Source organism: Rhinopithecus roxellana, chromosome 9, assembly GCF_007565055.1.
Source record: "Rhinopithecus roxellana isolate Shanxi Qingling chromosome 9, ASM756505v1, whole genome shotgun sequence".
NCBI classification, from domain to species: domain Eukaryota; kingdom Metazoa; phylum Chordata; class Mammalia; order Primates; family Cercopithecidae; genus Rhinopithecus; species Rhinopithecus roxellana.
Genome location: NC_044557.1, coordinates 137,419,087 through 137,434,878, shown reverse-complemented (window position 1 = coordinate 137,434,878; position 15,792 = coordinate 137,419,087). Strand labels below are relative to the sequence as shown.

Below are 15,792 nucleotides of genomic sequence, written 5' to 3'. Positions count from 1 at the left end.
ATGGGTGAGAACATGTGGTATTTGGTTTTCTGCTCTTGTGATAGTTTGCTAAGAATGATGGTTTCCAGCTTCATCCATGTCCCTGCAGAGGGCATGAACTCATCCTTTTTTATGGCTGAATAGTATTTCATGGTATATATGTTCCACATTTTCTTAATCCAGTCTATCATTGATGAGCATTTGGGTTGGTTCCAAGTCTTTGCTATTGTGAATAGTGCCACAATAAACATACGCATGCATGTGTCTTTATTGTAGAATGATTTATAATCCTTTAGCTATATGCTCAGTAACGGGATGGCTGGGTCAAATGGTAATTCTAGTTCTAGATCCTTGAGGAATTGCCACACTCTCTTTCACAATGGTTGAACTAGTTTACAGTCTCACCAACAGTGTAAAAGCGTTCCTATTTCTCCACATCCTCTCCAGCATCTGTTGCTTCCTGACTTTTTAATGATTGTCATTCTAACTGGTGTGAGATGTTATCTCATTGTGGTTTTGATTTGCTTTTCTTTTTTTTTTTTTTTGAGGCGGAGTCTCACTCTGTTGCCCGGACTGGAGTGCAGTGGCATGATCTCAGCTCACTGCAAGCTCCGCCTCCCGGGTTTATGCCATTCTCCTGCCTCAGCCTCCCGAGTAGCTGGGACTACAGGCGCCCGCCACCTCGCCCGGCTAGTTTTTGTATTTTTTTTTAGTAGAGACAGGGTTTCACCGTGTTAGCCAGGATGGTCTCAATCTCCTGACCTCGTGATCCGCCCGTCTCGGCCTCCCAAAGTGCTGGGATTACAGGCTTGAGCCACCGCGCCTGGCCTGATTTGCATTTCTCTAATGACCAGTGATGATAAGCATTTTTTCATATGTCTGTTGGTACATAAACATCTTCTTTTGAGAAGTGTCTGTTCATATCCTTTGCCCATTTTTTGATGTTTTTTTTTCTTTTAAATTTATCACGATAACTTTGTTTTCATATCTATTCTTGGACTGTAATCATTTTCAATGAAGTGGGATAATGAATATCAGTAGTCCCAAAAGCAGGAATCAATGGTTTTGGAGAGCTTATATGATTTTGCTACTTTTGATAATTTAAGACCAAACTTTCATGTGTTCCTTTAATGTGTGCTTTCAGGTGAATACTACATGGTTACCAAAGTGGGATGTCAAAATTTTGACAAAGTTGATCAAAAAACTAATAATGCACATGATGCTTATTGAATATAAACTACAAAATTATATGTTTTTTCTTGGTCTGGATGTGTCTATCCAAGTGGACTTATTTAAAGAAAACACATGGGCCAGGCACGGTGGCTCACGACTGTAATCCTAGCACTTTGGGAGGCCAAGGCGAGCGGATCATGGGATCAGGAGATCGGGACCATCCTGACTAACATGGTGAAACCCTGTCTCTACTAAAAATACAGAAAAATCAGCTAGGCATGGTGGCGGGCGCCTATAGTCCCAGCTACTCAGGAGGCTGAGGCAGAAGAATGGCATGAACCCAGGAGGCAGAGCTTGCAGTGAGCCGAGATTGTGCCACTGCACTCCAGCCTGGGTGACAGAGTGAGATTCCATCTGGGGAGGGGATAGGGATAGCATTAGGAGATAAACCTAATGTAAATGATGAGTTAATGGGTGCAGCACACCAAAATGCACATGTATACATATGTAACAAACCTGCACGTTATACACATGTACCCTACAATTTAAATAATAAAAATAAATACATGAATATTCTTGATAATATATATAAAAAAGAAAATACATGTAAAACTTACTGAAAAAATAAATTAGAAAATCTGATAAATTATATTTTTATTGCTTCCAATATAGTAACTTCATTAATTACAAGCAAAGTGTTAGAGATTTTTAGAGGAATAATTTCCATGGACAAAGTGTTCTCACATTTATTACACTAACCATAAGCGTGTAGATATTTCAAAATACTTTGAAGGTATTTATTATCTTGATGTATTAATTTCAAGTTCATTGCTATTATAAATCTATTCATTAACAAAAATGGAAAACATAAAAGCTGACTTCCACTCATAATATCACAAATGACTAATGTGGGTACTGAATTAATCATGTTGCTACTTATTTCATAAAAGAGTAAAACACATTTTCAAAGGATAGATCTTGCTTTACATAAAGTGTTCTTGAACTGCATTAGAGACATTGAATAATTCTGTACAGAAGTCCAGATTCAACTTTCCTGAAAATGATTGGGGAACGACTAGATAAATGATCATAGCTAATGCTTATTGTTTAGGTAAAAGTACCTAAGTAGAAAAGTGATCTTTAGGCCAGGCACAGCGGCTCACACCTCTAAACTTAGCACTTTGGGAGGCTGAAGCAGGCAGATCACTTGAGGTCAGGAGTTAGAGACCAGCCTGGCCAACACGATGAAACTCTGTCTCCACTAAAATTACAAAAATTAGCTGAGTGTGGTGGTGTGCACCTGTAATCCCAGCTGGTCAGGAGGCTAAGGCAGGAGACTTGCTTGAATCTAGGAGGCGGAGGTTGCCTTGAGCTGAGATCACCACCACTGCACACCAGCCTGGGCAACAGAACCAGACTCTGTCTCAAAAAAAAAAAAAAAAAAAAAAAAAAAAAAAAAAAAAAAAGGAAAAGAAAGGATCTTTAAATACCTGAAAGAGAGAGGTAAACATTAAAAAAGGGAATAATTTAAGTGTAAAAATAATTCTAGCCAATGACTTTATAAGGACTAGCTTTTTGGATTGTGACAGTTCTTAGTTATGGAAGCTAAGACATCCTTACCCCGGTTAGGTAACTCACACAGGTCACAAAGGCTGTTAGTTTTGGAGCAGACTCCTATCCTGATACTTTGTTTTCAAGTTCTTAACTGTCTCTATCCCCTTATTTGATTAGCTGATCCAGTACAGAGTAATAGTCAAACATTTAAGGAAGTTGGTATTTAGATTTGCAAATAGAAAGAAGGGGACAAATATTTTAAACTCCTTCAATGTTCCTGACACAATATTAAGAACTTAGGAAGTTTTCTCACTATTTATCTTCATACTTATATTTGGTAAAACCTTTATAAGACTATAAGATCTGAGATTTGTTTGGAATCAAGCAACTGAACAATGAAAAATAAATACAAGTAATGAAAGATTTGGGAAGTAATTCTATTAATAGAAGAAAACATAATGTATTTGTTGTGTAGAAAAGGGTATGTTAATGAGAAACTTACTAATAAGAGTTTCTAGATATCTAAAAGGCATTTATGACCAGAGTTTTCTTGTTTTCCCAAGCCAATATAAATAGAAACGAAACTAAATTATACGAGGCGGGGTACAGTATTCATGAGTAAAATGTAGCTAAGAATTAGCACGGTGCTGATAGAATATTGAGTAACCACTGTATATCAGTAATAAAAGCAGAGACAGAGATAGAGATATCAAGCTACATTAGGAAAGATGTAATATCAATTCTCATTCCTTTGTTCTCCAGTGTTTTTCTTAGGGAAATAAACATAAATACACAAATATTTATGTATATGAAGTTCATCCTGCTTTCCAATCTATAAGTTATGTGAAATTGTCTCTATTTTTAAAGAAGTATAAGAAACTCATAGAGTTTAAGAAGTCTTCCCAATTTCATAAAGAAATTACGTGGAAGTCAAGGGAGGCAGTTTATGGAGAAAAAAATTAAAGCACAAAGCTTGGAGTTAGAGGATCTGAGTTCCAGTGTGGACTTGGGCACTTTCTGTCATTTGACTGTGAGAAAATTACTTCTCAATACTTTATTTGTAAAATAAAACATAAGAATACACACAAAATTGTTGGAAAGATGAAATAGGCATCGTGTCAGTAGAAATACTTTGAATATGAATATAAATACTTTTTAAAGAATTTATGGAAGAACAGAATCCTTCTTGGCCTATGGTTGAAGGTTAAATTAAAGAAAACTAAATGCTCATGTTTTTAATCAATAAGACTTTGATCTAAACTTTTAAAGCTGCTTCTGAGCAAATGTTTTCATTTGACTACTTCTCATCTTCAAACTCATGCATAGTATAAGTCATTCTTGCCTTCTAACATGTGTCCAATACAGTTCATGATTTGCATTAACTTTGAGAGATTTTAGTTATCTAATAGGGAAAGAAATAGTAGTTAGAACATTGTGCATATTTGAGTTATCACCTACCCAATATTTTCAGAAAGTACTACAAGATGGCCCTTGTGACATACAGGGATGGAGAATAACAGCTAACAATGAACACTACTTACAATTTCAGAGAAGAACAGGATGGATCTTAGGGCCAACAAGTTAAAAATGTCTTTTACCTCTTATTATATGTTACTCATTTTATCACATCCAACTGGAAGTATTCTTGCACTTATTATTGAAAGCTTCTAGAAATTTTCAAGAAGCACGTAGAGTCAATAATTAATCTGATCATTAGTCACAAAAAAAAAAAAAAGTTTGAGTCATAAATAGCAGCAGAATCCATTGATCGTAAATAAAGTAGAAGGGAGACATTACTGAGCAATTTCCACCAAGCAAGATAATTAAAGTCAGAGATGCTGTTTCCTGCTTCCCTGGTATAAACAATGAAGCTGCTCTACTGGCCTCTCCACAGCCTGGATGTCCCAAGGCCACCTCCCTCTTCTTTCCTTCCACATTCTCTAAAGAGGATTCTGGGTCATAAGGGAAGGAAAATTGGTGTAACTTCTTTCCTGAAACGACTTCAGCGTTCTCTGTGTTTGTATTTGTGACATCTTATTATAAGACGAGCTAACATCTATTATTAATTGATGCACTAATTAAAGCCATACTTGCAGTTTCCATTAGCTTATTCCCTAAATTCTCCAGAGTTGGCTGTCTGGTTTTAATCAAAACCAAATGGTAGTCCAAATTCCCAGCCTGGAGCAGCTAGAAGGAAGTCATTCAGGGGAGGCACAAGAAAGCAGAAAAGATAAACAGATGATAGTTCACAAAATTTGTGACGGATGAAGGATGCAGATACCATGAGCGGCTTTAGAGATGTGATTCAGGAATGCTGCCATGCTAGATGGAAGCAGTTGTAAGTGTTTAATGTCAGCAAGACTCTAATACGATCAAGATGGAGCCTGTCTTCTGCTCCAGCAGTGGATTTTTGTAACTGGAGGATTCTGACTAGAGGTAATGTGCTGCTGCATTTGCCATAACACAAACTATTTTAATTCTGTGAAGGATTCTTGTGATCAGAGAGATCTGGAAGAAATCGTTCTATTAACTGGATGCTTGGGATTTTACTTACAGATGGTCTCAGGGACAAATGAAAAGCTGCAGCATTTCCAATTTTAAGTCACGTTCAAAAAAGGTTTTACCATTTAGAAGAATTATGGTATTAAGGCTAAATTCATCTTGCTCTCTTAAAAGATCTTTTGAAATGAGAGCAAGCAAAGGCATTTTGATTAAGCTGTGCTTATACATTTAATATAGTGGAAAGGTTGTGGATGGAGAGAGAACTATGTTTTCTTTTTTTCTTTCTTTTTCATAAGCAGTGTGGGATAGAAAAAGCTCTAGGACTTTATGACTCTCCAGCTAATCACCTCAAGAGCTCTGACAAAACTCACTTGAGTTCTGTGTAAAATCAGAACTCCTAAAACGCCCAGGCGGCTGGGCTCTCCCCTCCTCCCCTCTCTTCGTACAGCCTTTCTCGCATGCACACTCCTCAGAGGCAGGAAATACTTTCCAGGCAATCTGGGCCTGGTTGTGGAGGCCCCTTTTGCAAAACCTCAGTCTGAATTTAGTAGACAGAAGTCACTAGGAATGCCTTGACAGAATCCTGCCTTAGCTAAGGCTCCCTCCAGCTGCAGAGGGTGTTTTTGTTAGAATCACACACTGCGTGAAACTGCTCAGAATAGAGCCATGATCTCAACCACGAAATGGGAACTTAGATTTTGGAGAAACCAACGGGGACGGACTTCTTTCCTAGCCTGAGTGTTGAGCAGTGTCATGCCTTGGCGTTTCAGCTCCTCGTTGTCTAGGTAAGACGCTATGGACTATCTTGATGCTTTGAGGCGGTCTTTGAAGAGAGAAAGATTGAGATAAATGTTAGCATCTTGCCCTGAGTTGGTGACTTCCTAGGTTTTAGAGTAAAGCCATAAAATCAGAAGTGGAAAATGTTTGATAACTAGAAAATTGTGAGTCAATTCGTTTTAGCAAACTGTCAGTTCTAAAATAGACTCCATATAGATTTAACTGTTTTCCTCCATAAACTAAGATTTTATTTTTATCCCTTTTTATGTTTAACTTATTTATTAATTGAGCTGTCAGATCAGTTTTCCTATTTCTTGGCACAACGTGAAACAAATACATTTTCTCACACATCAGTGTGAGGTGTAAATGAATTCCTACCCTACCTCCCTGTGCCAAGAGGGAGAGTAGAAAGCACTCGAGTGACTTTTGCTTAATAATCAGTCTCCAAAGATTATTTTGTGTCTCATTTAAAACTACGAAGATTGAATTTCTTATTATTTTACCCAAGCCAGTTTCAACCATATGTCAAGCTTCTCCTGTACAGCTTAAAAGGTTCATTTTTTAAAAAAAGTAAACACGTGAAATTTCAGGAATTATTTCTCTCCTAAGTAGTATTTAATCTGAGTTTTGGAAATTTAAGTGTCGGAATCGAATTTAGTTTACATTAATTTTCTTGGATTCATTGCTCAGGTCACATTTTGTGTAATATTTTGAATAACTGAAGTCAATCTCAATGACACTGACACTCACTATAACTCTTTTAAGGCAGTCAGAAATCACTCCAGTCATATGGAAACTGTTTGTGTCCTTACTTTATGTAATCGTAAAATTACATTTCCACCTGACTGTAGTCTCTTTAAGGTAATCTTAAATGTTTAAATGTACAATATATTAGGAAAGAAGTTTAGTAATGACTGAAAAAGTATGGACTTATAATGCATAAGATACTGTTATATTTCTGAATATTTATAATAAAAATCATCATTTTCCAGAAATAAAATGGTACATAAAGGGAAGAAATATTCATGTACATTTTCAAATCTATTAGATGAACACAAAATATACTAAGTGAAAGATGGAAAGCTATTCTGACAGTTGAATCATAAGAAATCAAGTAAGTGTTTTCTTTATAAGTTTTTATTTAGTACAAGGTAACCATCTGCTGTATTAGCTATTCTCAATTTTTATACTAGAATAACTTATATGGATACATTTTAACTATTCAGTGACAATTTGTGTTAAAACTCCTTAAATATGAGAAAAATAATCTACTTTTTATATATGTGAAAGATAAAATACTGACTTACCTAAATTATGATTAAATTAAAATCTCCAAATGGAATTTCAGGGAAGGAAAGAACCTAAGAGATCGTCTTCTCTAACACTGTCTTGAGCTTGCCTACAAGAAGCTGAGAAATGGGATTTAAAAGTGACCTGTCCAAGGTCACAGCTCTAGCTAGCAGAAGAGATGACAGCAGACCCACAGTGCCCTGATTCATAATTCATGTATCTTTTTATCCCATCATCCTGCCCTCCAATAATAATTATGCATAATGAAGTACGAACATGTCCAGTAGAAGGGTGCTTTACAGACAGAAAATTGGAGATCCTCTTATTAAAAAAAAAAAAAAAAAAAAAAAAAAAAAAAAAAAAAAAAAAAAAAAAGGGTAAAGCTGTCACAGTGTTACTTATGTGGGAAAAAAATCATAACTTTAAAAAAAACAAATTAGTATGCCTACAACAAACACTTTACAGTCGTAACTTGCTTTATGACTATTTTATTATATTTGATATTTATGTCAAAATCAATCCATATGCTAATAATTATATTAACCTGGTGTTTCTTTAAAAATAGGGCTAGAAAATAACTTTTCTAATTTATATCCTTGTACTCAAATGATCATAATAAAACTATCCCAACCAATGATTTTCAGAGGCAATTTTACAGCAACCCCCCCCCCCCAACACATCCTTTCTTCTATCTAGCCTAAATCATTGTTGCTATAGCTTATTTCCAATTCTTTGTTCTATATCACTAAATATATAAAAAGCTTAAGTTGATATATAAAAAAGTTTACATTTCTCCAGCATGTTTTCAATCCCTTAATTGATTTGTATATCTACTCTAAGCCTTCTACAAAGTCATTCAGTTGTAGAATGCAGAATTTTTATAGTATATAAATAAATGTCTGAGCAATGTGGTATAAAATGGGAGCGTTGGCTATTTCACCTGCATCATACTTCATAAATGACAATATTTGTTGCTGTGTATGCTGAAGCAGTATACCTTCCGAGACAAGACCCTTTCTCATAAAAGTAACACATTCCATTACTAGTAGCTGCCATTTCTTTAGAAAGAATGTGTCATGATGCTTTTTTTTTCCATTTTCATGACCAGATTGAGTTTCCTAATGTTATTTCTACTTAAAAGATACACTATTCAACACTTCCTTTCAATGTCACCACACTCTACATTATTGGAATGGGAAATAAGTGCAATAAAGTGGTGGCCCTTATAGCTGACTACATGATTCCTAGAAGGCCTAGTGAAAAAGAGCACATCACTTCATTTTTTTCATAAGGGCATTATAATTTTAAAAAGAGAATTTTTCTGTCTCTGTCTATACCTACCCATACTGTATAACTCACTACAAATACTTATGGAATGGTTTAATCTTATTCATAGAGGTTTAGGTCTTACCAGCTTAAAATAGGTCAAAAACGGATCATTTGAAATTCATCTTTTGTTTGTATTTTATTGGTTTCCTCTTGAAAAATGAGTGATGTCAGTGTTATAAAATGAGAATCACTTTTTAAAAACTTTTACAGTATGGCAAAGTTCCAAATGACCAAGATCTAGATCAAGGATATTATTATCAAAATAGAGACATGTCAAGAATTATACATGAGAATTGGAAGAGGACAAGGGAACACCGAAAACTTTTAGATTTGAGGGAAGTAGTGTGAATATTGGGCCTGCCTTCCCCACATGAAAGATAAGCGCCTTGCATAAACAACATAGACCAAACAGAGTTACAGAGAAGAATGACTCTTGATTGACTTTGGTGTGATAGAGAAATACAGTGTTTACTTCTATGGTTCTATTTTGGCTTTAAACTGGTAGTTTATAGAGTTTTGAGAAACAAATGGGCAATTTTTAAGAAAGTTAAACAGAATAATAATGAATAAACTAGGATCTTGAGACCCAGTTTAAAAAGATTGTTAGTTTTGATTCAGTGGATTACAGAGTATGTAAATGAACTTTAAAAGATTAAACAGTGACTCAAATGCCAAAAAAAATCTGAAAGATCATATAAACAGCATGCATATGAACTTGCTCATTAGTTGAGATAAATGGATGGAAAAGACAATTGTATGTGTGAAAAGGTTGTTTCTGTATTAGCTTGAAATAACAAAGTGTTTTAGCAATGCAATTCAAATAATTCAGAGACAAAATCAGCCCTGTTAATGGAAATGAGATAGAAAGGAAGTAGGAAGATCAAACAGCAAGTTTAGATACTCAATTAGTGTTTCTTTTATTCCCAGCAATTAGCAAAATAATTAGCATGTCAGGAATTATCAACCCTTGTTTGTCAACAAATGGTTGTGAAATGAATGGGAAGAAAAGCGAAGAAAAAAAAAAAAAAAAGGAAAACCAGGGTTGAGGAATGGTAATGTGTGGGAGTTGGACTTCTTTCTTATTTTCCAGACATCCTGTAATAATAGAATAATAATTTTTAAAAGGGAAGGAAAGTAAGAGGTTGGAAAGAGTCATCAGAGCCTGAGGCCAGAGGTTAACAACACTCTCATTAGATGACATTTCAAGTTCATTAAGCACCAGAAGGAAGCATAGGCATCCAGAAATGGTTTGAAATTAAAAGTTACATGAGGCCAGTGAGAACAGAGCACTAGCGAATTTTCCACAATTTAAATGGGGTGGTGTACTGAAAAAAATAATGGGCAAAGTCAGAAAACTGGCTCTGATTTCCTCTTTACCACTTGAAGCTCTGTGATTTGATGCTTGCCCCATAACTACTTTGAGTGTCTGCTTTTTATTAGTAAAGTATGGGATTTCTAGTTTATGTTGAGCATCAGATGAGATTTGGTGTGTGCAAAGTGTTTTGCATACAGTATAATCAACAAGTCCTTGTTTAAAAAGGCATAGGTCAATTCATCAAGAAAGAATATGGGAGGCCAAGGTGGTCGGATCACTGGAGGTCAAGAATTTGAGACCAGCCTGACCAACATGGTGAAACCCTGTCTCTACTGAAAATACAAAAACTTTAGCTAGGTGTGATAGCAGGCACCTGTAATCCCAGCTACTCGGTAGGCTGAGGCAGGAGACCACTTGAATCTGGGAGGCGGAGGTTGCAATGAGCCGAGACTGTGCCATTGCACTCCAGACTGGGCAACAAGAGCAAAACTTCATCTCAGAAAAAAAAAAAAAAAAAAAAAAAAAAAAAAAAAAAAAGAATAAAGAATAGTTGTGTTTCACTCACATTTTGTTCTAATCGCTCATCTATATTGAAATATCATGGACACAGAAGAAAAAGATAAGTTTCAGCTCATACTCAGCCCTGGATTCTGCAGCTAAAATCAGTCGAAAGCTAAAGGAGTCATCATCGTTATCACCATCACCACTATCATGATCAAGTCACTTTACATCTAGTGAGTGCTTGAAATGTGCCATGGACTAAGTGTTCTACATGTCTTATAATCTCATTATTATTAACTCATTATCATCTTCCCCTCAGCAGTTTTTTCATTCCCATCATAGAACTGAGAAAACTGAGGTATGTAGAATTTAAGTAACTAACCCTAATCACCAGGAAAAAAAAAAAAAAGTTCTTTCACAGACATCCTTACAAAAATGGGAGAGAATTCCTGCCCACCAGTATGAATTTGACACTGAACTAGTTACTTAGTCCTGCCAAAGTTCTTCCCTATCAAATTAAAGCAATAATAGTCTCTGTTTCATATAATATTTGTATTACTACTAAAGGAGATAGCTTCCAAGTAACACACCAAATACAGTATTTAGTCCATAATAAGTGCTTAATTAATTGAAGGGTTTTTTTTTACTATTAAAATTATCGTTGTAAGTTTCTAATGCACTTAATATTTCTTAGGTATTAAGAAAAACATTTGTTGATCAAAATAAGCTCAAACATTTACAGTTAGATGACAAAATTAAAATGAGATGATAGAAATATATGGAAGACAAACAAAAGTTGATAGCAGAGGCATTGACCCCAGATGGGATACCAAGCTCACTGAAGTAATTAAGTTCCTAATGACATCTTGTTCCTGATTTCAGTGAAATTGTGCTTATGGAATGACTAAAAATGTAATTCCCTACTGTCAACTTGCTATCTGAGCACCTGTGTTGATGTAGCTATATCTGTTATTTACACTTAGTGATTACTGTGTCTACTGTTGGAGTGTTCTTAGAAATGATAGCAAAGCTAAAAATAAAGTGACCACTTAAAGCAAAACCACATCTCACCATGATGATGATAAAACATTATAATCTGTGTTCCTTGTTGAATAAAAATATCTTTTTATAATAAGGCAAAGCACGTTTCAATCATACTGCTTTGCCATCAATAACAAAAAGGTCAGCTACACATTTAATATCAAATTGAACCCTAAGCTACTTCCTGTTACATGAAAAATTTCAAGTGAAACAAGCTCAGAGGAAAGGCAATACTTTTCTTTATTGTAAGAGATTCTACAGAAAATAGATATTATGGCCAAAAAGATAATTATTCATTAATGAATTTATTTGCAGAATTAATCTAAGGTACAATGTATTTGTAAATGCCCAAATTATTCTGCATAGGATCAAACACTACTATTAAGAAACTGCATACTTTAAAAAAAAAAAAAAACATGGAGATCCAAATAAAACATCGATACTTAGAAATTACTACATCCATAAAGCAATATTGTCCCTCATGGCTGTGTTAATTCTGGGATCTCCTAGAAACCAATATCCCCAGAAAGATCTCAGTGATATCAGGAAAATATCATAAAGTATTCTCAGTTTCCTCAAATTACATGTGTGTTGCTTAAAAAAATGTTAAAAGAATCTCCAAATCTGGCTGACTTGAGCCATAAAGTGGGTGGTAAGTCAAACGCTGCCAGTATCTGGTCTCCTCTCTGCAAGAAAATTAGACACTACTGGAAGTGACACTAAATAGCAGCAACCTGAATGTAAAAACAGAGCGCCACTGAAATAATAGCTTGCAATTTTTCAACACCCTGCTCTTTTCTCAGAAGCTGACTTCTAGTGGATTGAAAGAGTTAACTTTCAAATTTGCCTGAATCACTGAGGGCTAAGAATGAGAAAAAAAAAAAAAAAAAAAAGTGTTTTAAGTTCAGTAAAAACTCAGACATACCTAAAAATGGGTCAACAATAAAATAATATTTTTCAGTTGGGTACCTATTTCTTCATTTTTCTTCTAAATACCAAAACTGATGGAACTTTGGATGTGTCTTTTGAAAAAAGTGATATACTACTTATTTCCCTTACTCGGCTCATTATAGATGACTTATTCTTTAATTTAGTAAAGTTTTTGATGCTTTCCAAACATCAAAAGACATGGAAGCTACTTCATATATAATATTTTAATCTTCATTAAGCAATTTGCCAATAAAAATTTTAACAGGGATTCGTGTTTTCCACTAACATGTAATGAGGTATAACAAGTAAATTCCAGCATTAAACAAAGTATGTAAAAGTAGATGAATAATGATTTTGTGTGGGATTAAGACACATATTACTACTAAAGAAAGGCAATCTGCATGAAATCATATGGAGGTAAATTCTTCATCATGTTATTAAAGGTTTATCCACCCACAGTCTAATTCTAGTCTTGTCTAATTGAGATTAGATAACATGAATATTTTAAAGGAAAAACACTAGTTGTTTTTTACTGAAAGTTGACTGTCTGGACTAGACTCAGAGAAATGCTTTTTAAAAATGTGATCTTAAGGTTTTTGCTATTTGTTTGTGTATTTACATTAATGAATTAAGAAATATAATATCTACTCTGGGCTTTCTTGCTGCTCCTAAGCATATGTCAGTTCAGTTTGGCAATAAAGAGGATCCTTCTTCATTGATCATTGAGCTGTGTGGCAGTGGGAAGGCGCCCAAATGTACACAATGTAGTTTGCTCGGTAATTTGTTTCTTGACATTATCATTAAGAAAATGTGTTTCATTCTCCTGCCTCGTGCCACTGCACTCCAGCCTGGGTGACACAGCAAGACTCCATCTCAAAAAAAAAAAAAAAAAAAAAAAAAGGAAATGCGTTTCATTTTGGCTTCCACAAATGCTCTTTGTAATGAAGATTTACTTCGAGTTGAAGAACTACATTAAGTTGTGATCCTGTGATCATGTCTGTTTCCAGGTTGTTGATTGTCTTTTCTAATTGCCTAATTCAATTCAGTAAGTGTTCTGGGGGCACATATGATGTACACGTGTGACTCCCCAAGAGTAGGCTAAGATGCAGTAAGATTTCATATCATTAGAGGATGTTCAGGTTTCCAATGTATGCATCTTACCAAAGTGACCCTCACCACATAGCAACAAAATGCACCAAATGTAGAGGTGTCTTCTTCTTGGTTCATATGCCAAGAGAGCATTTTAGAAAGTATAAGTTATGTTTAATTAACATGAGATTATTTTCCTTACATCTTCTCTTTCTTCCCACAGTGACTAAGCACATGCTATGTGAAAACTGTTTTTGTATGTGTGTGTGTAAATTTATATACACACATAAGCACACATATATATTTGTGTGTATATGTCTGTGTGTATATATGTGTGTATATATATACATATGTATGTGTCTGTGTGTGTGTGTCTGTGTGTGTATGTGTATAAAGCAGTAGGTGGCCGAGAACGTAACCTAGAAATTTAACAGGGGATGGCTAATCAGGATGAAAAACTCTAAGGGAAACTAGAAGTAATTCTAGCTATCTAAGGAAAAAGTAAAAAAGTAAAGTGGCAATACTGTTATGTCTTTATTTTCCCTTCCATTAAATATTCAGGATATTTAATAGAATATCCTAGAGTCAATCATGCCTTCTCTTATTTATATTGATATATATATGTATACACACACATACTCACAACCCAGAAGTCAATAGCGTGTTCATTTATATGTGTATATATATGTGTTTACATATACATATTTATGTGTGCATGTATGTGTATACATATGTGTATATATGTGTATGTTTATATATTTATATATAATTTATTTATATATTATATATATACACACACACATTTATATATATCACACGTATTCTCAAAGGACAAAACAAGATACCTGCATTTGATGGGATGAATAAAAATGTTGCTATCTTTCCCAGTACTGTGAGTGAGGTATTCAGGAAAAGTGGGAATTTAAGTGAGAATTCCCCACTTATGTGCATTTGCTAATGTAATGCTATTTACATGTTTTTTTGTGTATCTTAAACTTCTATTCAGATAACATTTTAGGAAAACGATGGCTTAGACAATTCCTAAGAATACCTGTTCCAAATTTCAGGAATTCCCCAGGAGAGTTGGGGAAGGAAAGGACACTCTGAAGGAACTGACCTAAGAATCTCATAGAAATTGCATGGATATTGGTGCCATAAATCTTCAAACTGGCACCTTTTCTTTGCTATATACATGAGACTAGTGTTTCTGTAATTGCGAGGGCATGGTGTGGGGAGTGGGAAGGGGCAAAAGAAATGGTTTGGTCCCACCGGACATATTGTAGAAGAACTGCAGTCATGTTTATGCATCAACTCAATCTTAAATTACTGCTGTAGAACATTTTAAAATTTAAATTATTTTTAGCATGAATTCTGAAATCCAGAGATAAAACTTTCTTAGCAAATGGCACACAAAATCATAATACTTTAAATTATTTTTAGCTATGTCTTCTGATATTTAACTCTGCATTTCTAAACAATATGATTGTACTATGATTTTTTTTCTATTTTAGACATTATCTCTTAACTTCCTGCTACAGAAAGTGACTATCTCCCTTGAATTATTTTCTCTGCTCTCCCTAACCTCACTCCTCACAGAATCCTATGCACTGAAAATCATTGCTTCAAATGTTTTGGTTAATTTAATGTTTACTATTTGCATTATTTTGACTACATGAAAAAAATTAGCCACAGCTTATGGAGTGTGCTATTATTATATTTTCCTTCTTGTAAAACTGTTTTTCCTGGGGTTGGTAATTGATATCCCTAATGTTCTCAATAACTATTAATAATTCTTCCATCCACATTGCTTGACGTTATAAAATTCCTCTCAATATGTCATATATAATTTATTATTTCCCTTTCTTTAGAGACATCTCCCAGAGAGAACTTTAGGATTTATGTGAAATGATTGACCCATGGACTTGGTACACAACTTTTATCCTGAGAATTCTGTTCCATCCTCACTTGTGCTGAATTCTTGGCTTCCTTTTGCCATGTCTTACCTGCTGTGTTTATTTTTTACTTTGGGGGTAGCTATCTCTTCAGTAGCTTTTGAGAAGAGGTTAAAAATAAAACTAAGACTTATCATTTAATTTTAAGGCCAACATAACTTCCCATCCAAATTTTGAAGTCATATTTGCCTGTCATCTTCTCTGCACTGTTACTTTTGAGAAATCTGATACCATTGATTCCCAACTCCTAATGCATAATCTCTTTTTCTCTTTCTCTGATTACATTTAGAACCATTTGCTTGTCTCATAAGTTCTGAAAATTCACAACGATATTTCTTAAGTGGTCAATTTTTCTTTCTG

At 34.7% G+C, this 15,792-nt stretch overlaps 1 protein-coding gene across 1 annotated transcript in view; it reads left to right on the top strand.

The window, feature by feature from the left end:
* Positions 1-5,654: 5,654 nt before the first annotated feature.
* DLC1 (DLC1 Rho GTPase activating protein) overlaps positions 5,655-15,792 on the top strand; it is a 450,692-nt gene continuing 440,554 nt past the window's right edge. Inside the window, exon 1 of the mRNA XM_010375802.2 lies at positions 5,655-5,993. The gene's annotated coding sequence lies outside the window, so the exon portion shown is untranslated. The remainder of the gene's footprint in view (positions 5,994-15,792) is intronic.